Source organism: Pipistrellus kuhlii, unplaced genomic scaffold, assembly GCF_014108245.1.
Source record: "Pipistrellus kuhlii isolate mPipKuh1 unplaced genomic scaffold, mPipKuh1.p scaffold_m20_p_19, whole genome shotgun sequence".
NCBI lineage: Eukaryota > Metazoa > Chordata > Mammalia > Chiroptera > Vespertilionidae > Pipistrellus > Pipistrellus kuhlii.
This window is the reverse complement of record NW_023425504.1, coordinates 23,547,281-23,560,920: the sequence shown is the minus strand read 5'-3', so window position 1 is coordinate 23,560,920 and position 13,640 is coordinate 23,547,281. Positions and strand designations below refer to the sequence as shown.

At 37.3% G+C, this 13,640-nt stretch overlaps 1 pseudogene; it reads right to left on the bottom strand.

Moving 5' to 3' along the window:
* Positions 1 to 11,779: 11,779 nt before the first annotated feature.
* Positions 11,780 to 13,438, bottom strand: LOC118721977 (annotated as a pseudogene).
* Positions 13,439 to 13,640: the final 202 nt, after the last annotated feature.

Sequence of the window (13,640 nt, the reverse complement as noted above, 5' to 3'; positions counted from 1 at the left end):
TACCCTCTACTGCCCCCTGACTCAATGCCAGAGCTCCGACTTCATGCTGCCCGTATTCTATCCATGTTCGGGAGCAACTATCTTTGTGAACAGATGTTTTCAATAATGAATCTGAACAAAAACAAGCACAGATCACGCATTACCGATGACAACCTCCATGCTGTTTTGCGGGTTGCTACAGCCCAAGAAATAAAACCGAACATTGACTCATTGATCCGGGGAAAACGGTGTCAGACATCTAGCCAGAAAACAAAACAATGAGCATTTTAGGTACATTCCAATATTACTGTTTTGCTTGATACCAATATTACTGTTTTGCTTGATAGCATGTGAGTTGGTTAACAGCACTGTTAAGGAAAAGATTGTTCCACTCATTTTAAATTCACATTTCTGGTTAACATTGTCAGTTTATGACTGTTCAGTAAACCATTCGGCCTGCGATTTAGGCTGGATTTTAGATTTTGGCCCCTTCTCTGATTGAGTTCGACACCCCTGGAATAGAGCATTGGCCTTTGGACTGGAGATCACAGGTTTAAATATATATTTTATTGATTTTTTTTACAGAGAGGAAGAGAGAGGGATAGAGAGTTATAAACATCGATGAGAGAGAATCATCCATTAGTTGCCTCTTGCACACCCCCTACTGGGGATGTGCCCGCAACCAAGGTACGTGCCCTTGACCGGAATCGAACCCGGGACCTTTCAGTCCACAGGCCGATGCTCTATCCATTGAGCCAAACCGGTTTCGGCAGATCACAGGTTTAATTCCAGTCAAGGACATATGCCTGGGTTGCAGGCTTGATCCTCAGTAGAGGGCATACAGGAGGCAGCCAATCAATAATTCTCTTTCATCATTGATGTTTCTATCTCTCCCTCTTCTTTCCTCTCTGAAATCAATAAAAATATATATTTAAAAAATAAAGATCATCATCTAATGCCTATAAATATTAGCTAATAGAAAATCCATAAATGAGGATTCTGTTGTATTGTGGTTCATAATTATTTATTTGCTTAAATTAAGACTTGAGCCTTTCTGAGAACATAGTATTCCATTTGAATGAAGTGTAATGGATTCTCCTTAGCAAATGCAAAATATGTGATTCACAAAATGTCAAATTTAAACTTATTAAACACTACAGGCCTGGAGCATGAATTTGTGCATGGGTTGGGTCCTAAGGTCTGGCTGGCGATCAGGGCTGATCTGGGCCATTTCACCCAGGCCCGACTGATAGGCTGGCTGAGGGTAGGGGGAGACCATGGGAGGTTGGCCAGTTGGGGGGAGGGACCATAGGAGGTTGGTTATGGGAGTACACTGACCACCAAGGTGCAGCTCCTGTGTTCAGCGTCTGCTCCCTGTTGGTCAGTGTATGTGATAGTGACTGGTTGACTGATCATAATTGTCACTTAGGCTTATATATACTAGAGGCCTGGTACATGAAATTTGTGCACTGAGGGTGGGGGCGGGGCTTTAGCCCAGGCTGCGCCCTCTCCAATTCTGGGACCCCTTGGGGAATATCTGACTGTTGATCTAGGCCCAATCCCTGGGATCTGGCTTAAACCAGCAGTTAGACATGCCTCTCAAAATCCGGGACTGCTGACTCCTATTTGCTCACCTGATTTTATGTCTAATTGTCCCTTACTGCCCTCCCGGTGACCTGATAGCCCTCAACTGCCCCACCCCTGCAGGCCTGGTCACTCTCAACTGCCACCTATATTGACCTGGTCTCCCCTAACTTTCCCCCTGCCAGACTGGTCCCCCTTACTGCCCCCTCTGCCGGCCTGATCACCTTTCACTGCCCTGCTGCTGGCCAGGTCACCCACCCCCAACTTCGCCCCCTGTGAGCCTGGTTGCCCCATATAGCTTTCTGCTCAGTCATTTGGTTACCCCTCACTAGTCCCCCTGCCAACCTGGTTGCCCCATGCAACCTGTTCAGTAGTTCCTTAGGTTGCAATCGTCACTTAGGCTTTAGATTACGTCCTCTTAGAAAGAAAGATCATTGTCATAAAAAAAAAAGATTACAGTTCATGACACGTATAGATAAGATGCTAATTAACAAAGGGGCTTACAACTGTGCTGTTTTGAGCTGTATCTAGGCTTAGCTTGGCAAGAAAGTTTTCAGTTTGCAAATGTCCTGTCCTTTTTCATCTAGGCTTGAAAATAACAAGTTAAGGCAATCACTGTTATTTATATGGTCAACATCATACCGAGGCCAATATTTATGCTGTTTGTAGTAGTTTTCAGAGAATAAAACCCTGTCTTTTAAGACTAAATCGTTTTCTTCTTGATGGTAGTCATAGTATTTATTACATGTATAAAAATAGTGATTAATTAATAGGAAGGAGTTGGGGAACTAATCTTCAGCTCTAATGGGGGAACTTGCTGACATAATGGAGTTCTGAATATAATGAAGTCTTGAAAATGAAATCTACCTCATCTGGAGAAAATATCTCCCAGCTGCTGAAGATATAAATAGGGGAAAATCAATTAGCACAGACTAGAATTGAAAATCATGGGGTTATTAGATAATGAAATTGTTTTTGGTGAACAAAATGCAAGTGACTCCATCACCAAGGATGATAATGTTAATATCCTTCTGTGGAGGGACAGTGTAAAAATGAATACCAGCAATATGACACATTTGTTTCCTCCTTAATTTAACTAGGATGGGGGCAAATATATAATTTCATGCTCAGATGATAACAGGAGGATTAGGTTAAAACCTTTACTAGGATGGGGGGAAAGAAAAATGCACAGATGATTTAGCTCTAGGCAAATATTTTAAATAAGTAGGGACTCCAGAAAATGGATGGTAACAAAGGCAGAAGGAGGTAACAGACTTTTTTTAGTACTCTTTTGGGTCACACAGACCCTGAGGTATTGATGACCCACATTATAGATTCAAGGGGGATTGGTAATGTGTCAAGTGGTTTCTTACCCATCACAATGATACATATTGACAAAATGACAAGTATAGCCAAATACTTAATAGAGTTAGTCATGAATGCTAAATTCCTACTGGAGGTCCATTATCAAATATGAATACAGTCTCTCAAACATATATAGAAAGCACAGTTCATGGACACCTTTTCAAAGGTGATAAAGCACCAGACTCTCAGAGCAGGAAGGTTCTGAGAAAACTTCTAGTTTAATTATCTCATTTCATAGATCGGGAAATTGAGGCCAAATGAGGGAAGGGTCGAGGTCATTTATTAAGTTAGTAAAGCTTGAGAGCATTTGAGATCTTGCTCCTTGATATGTTATCAGTTTGGCATAAATAAAATTTTTTTTAGTAAAACTTTTCATCTTTTAAAACTCTACACCTTTCTATGAAATACTGCTACTTTTCTTGCTGAATGTGAAATGAGTGAAGAGACAAAGTAGAGACACTTCCTCCTTCACTCTCTCACTCATTCAACTAAGTTCGACAGGTTTAGCAAATAAACAATTAAAAATATATGTCCCAAATATTGCACAGGGCACAGTTAGCACTAAAATTTATTTGATGTTTATCAGAAATTCAAATTTAAGTGACACCATTTATTTTATGTGGCAATCTTATATTCAACATCTATCTTCCATTCCTATTCTACAGGCATTTTATTATTGTCAATGCCAATAGAAAGAGAAAAAATACAAAATAATTTGCAGGGCAGACTAAACTCACTGAGGATCAAAAGAATCAATGAATATAGCTGTTGCTTCTGCTTGTTGCTGGGGCCCCATTAAATCACAAATGCTTCATGCATCCAAACGATTCCCTTCTGTATGAGATCACTTATTTGGAGCTTCTCTCTCTTGCTTCTAAGAGATAGGTTCTTGAAATGGGCAATAACCAAAGATGAATAGTAAGATATATTTGGCAATTGAAGACTACTGCATAAACACTGCCTCTGTTCACAGAATCTTACAGTGCATCATTGTGAAAGCTAAGGGATAAGAGATGAAATAATTAGTACTAGATAATTCATACTAGAGGAGTACAGAATCAGTAGTAGAGAAGGTACCTGAGAACTCTAGCCCAGTATTTTTCAAATATAGCTGATTATCACAAACACCTGGGAAGCTTCTTAAACTATAGGTTCCTAGGTCTCATTCCCAAAGGATCTAATTTAATAGAGCTGGGATTTTATCCAGAATCCTAATGGTGCTCATGATGGTGATCTAGGGAGTACACGTTACAAAATGCTGACCTAGAATATAAGGTATATCTTACCTCTCCTGCAGGGCTCACCTCTTTCTTTCTCTCTCTCTTTCTCTCTTTCTTTCTTTCTTTCTTTCTTTCTTTCTTTCTTTCTTTCTTTCTTTCTTTCTTTTCAAATATACTTTATTGATTTTTTTACAGAGAGTAAGAGAGAGGGATAGAGAATTAGAAACATTGATGAAAGAAAAGCATCGACCAGCTGCCTTTTGCACACCCCCTACTGGGGATGTGCCCGCAACCAAGGTACATGCCCTTGACTGGAATCGAACCTGGGACCTTTCAGTCTGCAGGCCAACGCTCTATCCACTGAGCCAAACCGGTTTAGTCAGGTCTCACCTCTTTCTGCTCTCCTCTCCATCAACCATAAGTAATGCCCCTTCGTGACACAAAGATTCAATTTCTATCTATGGAGATGATTTCCCCCCCTCCCTATTTGTTGTAATGCAAGACACTAGAAATCAGAGAGACTTGGAGCATGTAACAAGTCACTGTGTAGTAGTCTATTTGGTAGCTACAATTTTCTCTTTTTAAATATAAATCCCAAATCATGAAGTAGCTTCTAATATTCCTCCCAAAATAAGATTGCTATGTGGTTGGAATCTATGTCTCTTTATAAATGAGAGCCTGTTGCAGGTTACTTTGTTTTGTTTTTACTCAGTCTAAAGCCCTTGTAGCTCTCCAATCACACAAACACCAGTGTAAAATTGAAGCTCTTACTTACTCCACTTCTGTCCTGGATATCGTATTCCGTGCTCTCCTGTACCTTAAGAATTATGTTTGACTTTTCTGTCTCAATGGGATTTTCCATCAAGAAAGGCAACCACACTGGTGGTTGAAGTCAAACTGCTCTTAAAGTATGAGCTGGATTTCAACATACAGACATAGAGGGAAAATATTCGAGAAAGAGACACATCACTAACAGTTTCATATTTCTCAATCCTGATTTGTCAGTATCATCTGGAGAATTTGATAAAATTTAAGTTAGTCTCAAATTTAAGAAAGTATGGAGCTGACACCTAATTTTGCCTTTTTAACAAACTCCTTAGTTTTGAAGTATAATTAGGTTTGGCAACTACTTGGCCTAGAGCAAGCATATCAAACTCAAAGGCTAATACAGGCCAAATAAACAAGGTTTATGTTTATGTGGGCCACAAATAAACAAAAGCTTCAATTTTTATAGAAACATAGTTTTATTATGATAAAGACATGTCGAATACAAAGGGCTGAAATAAATAATCGTTAACATAAAATAATAGAACATTTTAATAGAACACTAACTTACCAGACACTTACTCATTAACTTGAGTAACTGCATAAGTTTATAAGCATAATTTTTTTATTTTACTCCAAAAGCGAAATATTTCCTGTTGTGTGCACACCAAACAAGTCAGTATAAGACTACTGAATCAACTATTGAAATATTCACTGCCAGTATTTGTGGAGAGAAATGGTGCGTAAGGTGCATAAGGAAAATGAATGCAAGACCGTTATAGTAATCAGTCATTAATGAACATTGTAGTTTGTTATTAATAATTATGTATAGCAGGATATTGTTAAAATTAAGTTATGAAATTTTTATTAAAACATTTCTTACATACCATTATATTGGCTGGGCCACAAAAAATATTCATTGTGGGCTGTGAGTTTGACATTTTTGGCCTAGAGTATGGGCACCTAGAACAGATGAAATGAAAACAAACAACAAACAAAACAAAAACTTGGCCAGGCTTGAATCTTTTTTATTTATCTTTGTATTTATTTTTTTAGTCCAGAAATAATCAGCGAGTGACTTGTTACATGCTCTTCTGTCTTCATGGTTGGAGCAGTATTGTCAATTCATCTCAGTTGCAGAAATCCACATGGCTTGGAGTTTTTTTCTGAAAATATACGAACATATTCTCAACCAAAAGTTAATAAAGGGACCTTTTTTATAAATTTGACTTGGGATCCTTTTTCATGTTTTTACCCAACAATTTTCCTTTGGCTTGTTTTGACACCATGTGTGTTTTTCATGGGTGTCTTGTTGTTAGCATTACAAATGAAAGTTAATTTTGTACAGTAAAAATTTTCTAGATGTAATTTACTTACAGGATATTTTTCCTTACATGATATTATTCTACTATTCCCTCTTTTAAATTTAAATATTAAGAGGCTTTTGGAAATTTTAAAATATAGTCTTGATAGCTTTTAAATTTTAATTTTTTGCACTAAAATATGACTGCTATAGATTCATTGTATGTTACATAATTTTACCATGAGATGAATTACCAATAAAAATTTTAGTTAACACTTTAGGAGAAGCTTTTTGTCTAGTACAATTAATTTTTCTAGAATATTTGCTTATTTCAATTAGCCAATTTAAATTAGTCTGAAAACTTGGCTACTATTTTACTGTCAAATTTAATACTATAACAACAATCTTATTTTACCCTGTAAATATTAGTGGAAAGGATTATTTGCCTTCTTGAGTAGGCCCTGAGCATTCCTGGTACTAGGCTGGATTTAGGTATCAAAAACCCACTTCTCCACACCATGGGTACAAGACAACTCAAACAAGTCTCCTTGCAGTGAAAGGGCAGTTTCTGTTGGCCAAGTCTCTGTCTGTTACCTGGGTCCCGATTTGAGCTGGGTATGGGAAGCAAAGCAGCCATGGGGGCAGTAGACCTCCCTCAGAAGGGGTGAGGGTTCAGGACCCTGCAAAGTTCAGAGCCACCTCTTTCACTCCAACCTCAGAGCTGCCTCTTTATGCTCTGACCCCACCTTCCCACTCTGCCCTGAGAGGCTGAGGTGGTTAGAATGCCTGTATTGTTGTCATAGCTATGATGCAAAAGTCCCACCCCTCCCACAGCCTGTATATGCAAATTAATCTGCCATCTTTGTTGGGTTAATATGCATATTCACTCCTGATTGGCTGGTGGGCATTGTGAAGGTACAGTGAATTTGCATCTTTCTCTTTCATTAGTGTAGATACATATATATAAACATATATATTTATAATATAGTCCCAGTGCACAACATTTGTGCATGGTGGGGGGGGGGGGTTGTTTGTCCCTGTCCCTCAGCCTAGCCTGCACCCTCTCCATTCTGGGATCCTTCAAGTTTTTAGGCCTAAATGGGCAGTAGGACATCCCTCTCACAATCCAGTACTGCTGGCTCCCAACTGCTCGCCTGCCTGGTTGCCTGATTGATGCCTAACTGTTCCCCTGCTTGCCTGGCCTCCCCTAACTGCCCTCCCCTGCCAGTTTTGTTGCCCCCAACTCCCCTCCCCTGCCAGCCTGGTCCAGGGCTGTTGGGATTGACCAGGCCCGTAAGGGAGGGCAGTTGGGGGTGACCAGGCCTGCAGGCCAGGACAGTTAGCAGCAACCAGGCTTGCAGGGGAGGGTAGTTAAGGACAATTGAACTGACAGGTGAACAGTTAGGAATTGATCAAGCTGGCAGGGGAGTGTAAGGGGATGATCAGGCTGGCAGACAGAAGCAGTTAAGGGCAATCAGGTAGGCAGGTAGGGGAGCAGTTGGGAGCCAGCATTTCTGGATTGTGAGAGTGATGTCTGACTTCCCAGGCAGTCAGACATTCCTCGAGGGGTCCTAGTTTGAAGAGGGTGCAGGCTGGGCTGAGGGATACACCCCTGTGTACAACTTTCATGCACCGGGCCTCTAGTAATAATAATAATAATCACTGCTTTAATCCGGACCTGACAGCCTTTATAACTAAGTAAAAGGAAATAATAAAAGTTCAGCATATGACCAATTCTTGTGTGCAAGTGTGTTTAGAAAACTAAAAGAAACAGCCTTGTGAATCTATGTTAATGTTGTGCCTTAGGTTGATGGATGTGCCTTAGTAAAAGGTATTGTTCCCTGGCTGCGTTGCTCAGTTGGTTGGAGCATCATCCCATACACCAACGGTTGTGTATTTGATTCCCAGCCAGGTCACATACCTAGTTTGCAGGGTTCCGCACCCCCGCTCCATTTTTATTAAGGTATTATACATGTACATATCTTACCATTACCCCCCACTCCCATACACACCCTCACCCCCAGAGTTTTGCATCCATTGGTTATGCTTATGTGCATGCATACAAGTCCTTCAGTTGATCTCTTATCTCCCCACTTCTCCCTAACCTTCCTGCTGTAATTTGACAGTCTGTTTGATGCTTTACTATCTCTATTAGATTGCAGGTTTAATCCTCAGTCAGGACATGTATGAGAGGCAAAAAATCAATATTTCTCTCTGATATTGATGACCCCTAACTCTCTAAAATCAATAAAAATATATCCTTGGTTGAGGATTTTTTTTAAGTTTTGTTATAAATATGGGGAGTTAAGAATTTTTTTCCAATGGCATAGGTTAAAGGATTATTATAATTAGCTGAAATTTAGAGAGTAGTTACCACTCAGTAAACCCAGTTCTTCTTTAAAAAAAATTCAAGTTCTTAAAAAAATTATTCTAAGCTTGGCAAATTAAGGCTCTATTCAGAATATGCCAAAGGATCTAGTCCATTCTATCAAAAATTCAGCTCCTACACTGGTTATTTTGATTCTGAGCCTATAGAGGGCTGAACAAAAGTAGGTTTACAGTTGTGATTATGTGAAACACATTGTCTATTCTTGTATTATTATTTATTAATTACTAGAGGCCTGGTGCATGAAATTCATACACGGGTGTGTGTGTGTCCCTCACCCCAGCCTGCACGCCTTCCAATCTGGGAACCCTCGAGGGATTGGGCCTAAACAGGCAGTCAGACAACCCTCTCACAATCCAGCACTGCAGTCTCCCAACCTCTTGCCTGCCTGCCTGCCTGCCTGATTGTCCCTAACTGCTTCTACCTGCCAGCCTGATCACCTCTGACAGTTGGACATCTCCCAAGGGATCCCAGATTGGAGAGGGTGCAGGCTGGGCTGAAGGACACCACCTCTGTGCATATAAAATTTTGTTCACTGGGCCGCTAGTTTTTAATATTTTTCCATTTTAATTTATAATATTTTAAGTATTAACAGATAGAACACATAAACTGAAGATCTTTGGACCCTTCCATAATTTTTAAGAATATAACAGGGTCCTGAGAACAAAAAGTTTGCAGACTGTTCCTTTAAGTTAAAGTCCGAACTCTGTTATATGTTTCACTAGCCATCATGATTTGGCCCCTGAAATCTTATCTAGCTTTTTCTCTCTGCCTCTTAACCTATGTTCTAACCCAGTGGTTGGCAAACTCATTAGTCAATGGGGTCAAATATCAACACTACAATGATTGAAATTTCTTTTGAGAGCCACATTTTTTAAACTTAAACCTCTTCTAATGCCACTTCTTCAAAATAGACTCGCACAGGCCGTGGTATTTTGTGGAAGAACCACACTCAAAGGGTCAAAGAGCCGCATGTGGCTCGCAAGCCGAAGTTTACTGACCACGGTTCTAACCACACTGAATTTTCTATCGATATTTTTTGTTGTTTTTGTTGTTCTTTCAACCATACAACATACCATTCTTTCTATTATGAATCATCTCTTTCTTTTCCTTAACTATATCTTACTCATACTTCAAATTCAGAATTAGATTACTTCCATTACAATTGTACCTCTCTTGGCAGTCATCACATTATATGATAATTTTGTTTGTTTTTCCACTAGATCATATATTGATAAGGACAGGCACTATTGGTTATTCATACTGTTTTTCTCCTAGGGTAGTAATTTACTGGTAAAGAAACACTTTTTTGAAATAAATTTGAGTGAACTGAGCAGAAAGTTTGATAGTGTTTCTAAAAATTTTAGTAAGATCAACTACTGCAATTTTGTACCTTCTATTTTTCTTGAGTTAGCTGGATGCATAAGCTTGTCACCAATTCTACTGAACTCTGAAGTATAAACATCTTCAGTCATACACATCATAAATGAAAAAAATAAACTTTTTGATTCTTCATTTCTATCCTCTGTCAATCTATTTTCAAGTTAACATCATATTTCTATACTAGAGGCCTGATGCATGAAATTTGTGCAAGGGGCAGCTGCCTCAGCCCTTGCAACCCTGGATTCATCCAGAAGGTCGTCTGGATGGTCATTCTGCTGTTCGGTCTAATTAGCATATTGGTTCTTTATTATATAGGATGCATCAATGTTATGAAAACATTAGATTGCTTTCTTTCCTAAGGCCAACATGAATAAATGAGTCTGTGGTCTCCCTAGTCATGTTCTCATATTGAGACTATAAGACAATTTGTGATTTTCTGAGTTTTCAATTCATATATATTTTAGGTCTTACTATCAGTAGTACTCAGTTAAATAATACTCCAAGGTAAATCATATCAACTTGAAGCATACATATTCATATAAGGAAGTTACTTCTACTGATTAAATGCAACATTGTTTCTTACAATACACACAGTGTTTTTTAGTTTATTAGGCATGCCTGTGTTTTATTTTCCTTTATATATTTATATTTTGAGAACATTATACTTTCAAAGAATCAGTCCTTACAAACAGAGCAGCAGCTAATCTTTCCAAAAGTAAAATCCAATACCTGGATTCTCAAAACCCACAAAATAAATGGGAATGTATGGTTGTCAGTCAATAGTGTCATATTCAAGTCAGTTTCACATCATAGGGAATAATCTATAACTAATTTCAGTAGGCAAATTCCAATTCTAAATATAACTAGAGACTACCATTGCTATTCTCAACTGTGTTGACAATTGTCTTATTGCTGAATTGTACAAGATAAATCTATTTGACAACTTTGTATATATTCTCAATGAACACAACTGGACAACTATAATAGTTTGATTAACTTAGTTTTCAAAAATTTCAAAACTTTACTCTAATTACTTAAATGTAATTTCTTAGAGATGATAGAATAGGAAAGCCTCCAAACATGTCTAATGTTAATACAATAGAAAACACAAAAGTTGATAAATAATCACTATAAAAGTGTTTCAGTTGTATGTCTAAGTATGTAATTCAACTTGAACACAAGTGAAAATATTACAATATTAACTCCAATTCTCTATCAGACTTTCAGTAACAAAGGACAAAAGTTAAATGTGGAAACTAATATTTGGGTATCTGTTGATTTTTCTGGAAAACTTTTTCATCTGAATTCAAAATGGCCTAAATTAGCCAGAAAACACTGTAAATTTTTACCATAATGCCACATAAAATTAAAGTATATTGATAACTTAGTAATTTTTTATTCTGTTCTGATGAGTAAGCCTAATTTGGAAGTTTGGAACAATATTAACAATAAACTTAAAACAAGAAATTCAAGTTCAAATGTATAACTAGGAAGTATTTTCTCAATATAAAAAATAATGAACTTAAATTATAAATGACTTCCAGTAATTATTATTACCATTCAAAAATCACCCTAACTCAATTAAGACAGGTATGGAAGAAAGTGTACTCTGAAGTGTGTTCACATTATAAAGATAAGTGATGAAATTTAGCCAGCAAAATTTCAAATAGGTGAATATACAAACATTTGTATACAAACTTTCATTAGTAATGTGTAGGAAATGATTTGTTTCAATAATTTCATGTATAACTTTTATATAATTTAAAACAAGTAAAACTGAAATTTTTATATGTAAAAGCTACAATAAAGTCAAATAAAATACTAAATGATGGTCTTATAAACAGTCTCTCTTAGGAGAATAATAACTGAGTAATGTTATTCTACGAAATACATTCTTCCCGATCAATCATTTGTTTGAACTGAAAACACATCTGTCAGCATATGTTTTGGAATTTCTGAACTTCTGACTTTCAAGACATAACAAGCATTCCCTGCTTTGGCCAAACTTTGTTTCAAGGTATATAGCCTCTTAGAAACCTCATGCGGTCCAGTATTGCCAATGAATTAAAACTTATCATAAATATGACCTAAAATTGGCTCACTTCAAAGGTGGTGTCAATGTCCACACTCCTCACACTGTTAATATACATCTTCATCAATTTTCCAGTTAAATCATCTACTTCCAGAAGGTAATCAACAGGTGTGATTTTCAGTCTCCAAGTACCAAACTGTTTTTCCTGAGCCTCAGAAGAGTGTATCTTACTTTCTTTCCCATTGTCTTCTGTTATACTAAATACAATTTTTAAATTAATTTCACCCATACTGATAAGTGATCATGTTTTGATAAAATGTTGAAATGAGAGAGCCTCCATATATTCCTATAGTTCTGTAGTAATGGCTCTATGGAACTGATTAGAGTTCTCTCTCTCTCTCTCTCTCTCTCTCTCTCTCTCTCTCTCTCTCTCTCTTTTTTTTTTTTTTTTTTTTTTGAGAGCTCCTGGGCCACCTGTAATATCTTTTGTCTGATAACATCCTATTTAATCTCTGATTCAGCCACTATTTCTTCCATATCAGGTGCACTTGTAATCCTATGGAGAAAAAAAAATTGCCCTTTTACTTTCTACAGTTACATTCTGACTAAGTTTTACAAATCTCTTATATTTGTCATGTCTTGCAATTAAGTTCCTGCTGGAATGATTTGAAGGCCAACATCATAGGTTAAGATGAATTAACACGCCCTTCTCTTCTCTGGTTATGTGAGAAATTGTAATGATTCCTTTTCTGAACCTTCTTGATTATTCTTTGTTGCTCATGTTGTCATGGCCTACAATGGGATGAGCAGATACTAAGGGCAGAGTGTGTGAGGTGGGAAAATCTGCCAAGGCTGGACTACAAAATACAGTTTTCACAAGACACCTATACTTGGCTGGTTCCAATATTTTCATTTTATTTTGAAAATAGATATAGATTTCAATTTTCAGCTGGGTTCCTAAACTTTTTGTTTTTCCTTTCCAATAATTTTTATCCTGATTAGTTGGCTTGGATACAACATAAGTCAACATTTGGCTATGAAAAACAGTACTTAATACAAAGCGAAGTGGTGTTAAGACACAGATCAATGTCTTATAAGTTGCACCTTCAAACATTGAATAACTATCTTGACATGATAAATAGAATTAATAATTCAAGATAGATGACAGGAAGTTAATTGCTATTGCAACATACATATGTATTGTAATGTATCTATATTTATAATATGTCTGCTGGATTACTAAATAGAAAATATTTCTATTACTGGAAAATTATTATTCCTACAGTAAGACCTTGCTGCCTCATCCATTCTACACTATCCTCTAGTTTCATAAGGTTTGGCTTATAGAAGTCTGACTTTGGTCTTAGCTCTCCAATTCTGTTTTCAAATACAAAAATGTTACTGAAAAACTCTTGTGCCATATTTATTATCTAGGAAATATATTCTAAAAATTTTATGGACCAACACTAAAATCAATAATATAAAACCGCTCACCACTTCATGGAGGCTATAACCAAAAACTATCAGGCACTATGAATATTTTCTGAAAGACTATATGCACGAACCAGGACTACCTAGAGGTGAAAAATTATTTCCTCCTCCCTAAAAGACAGCATTAATTAA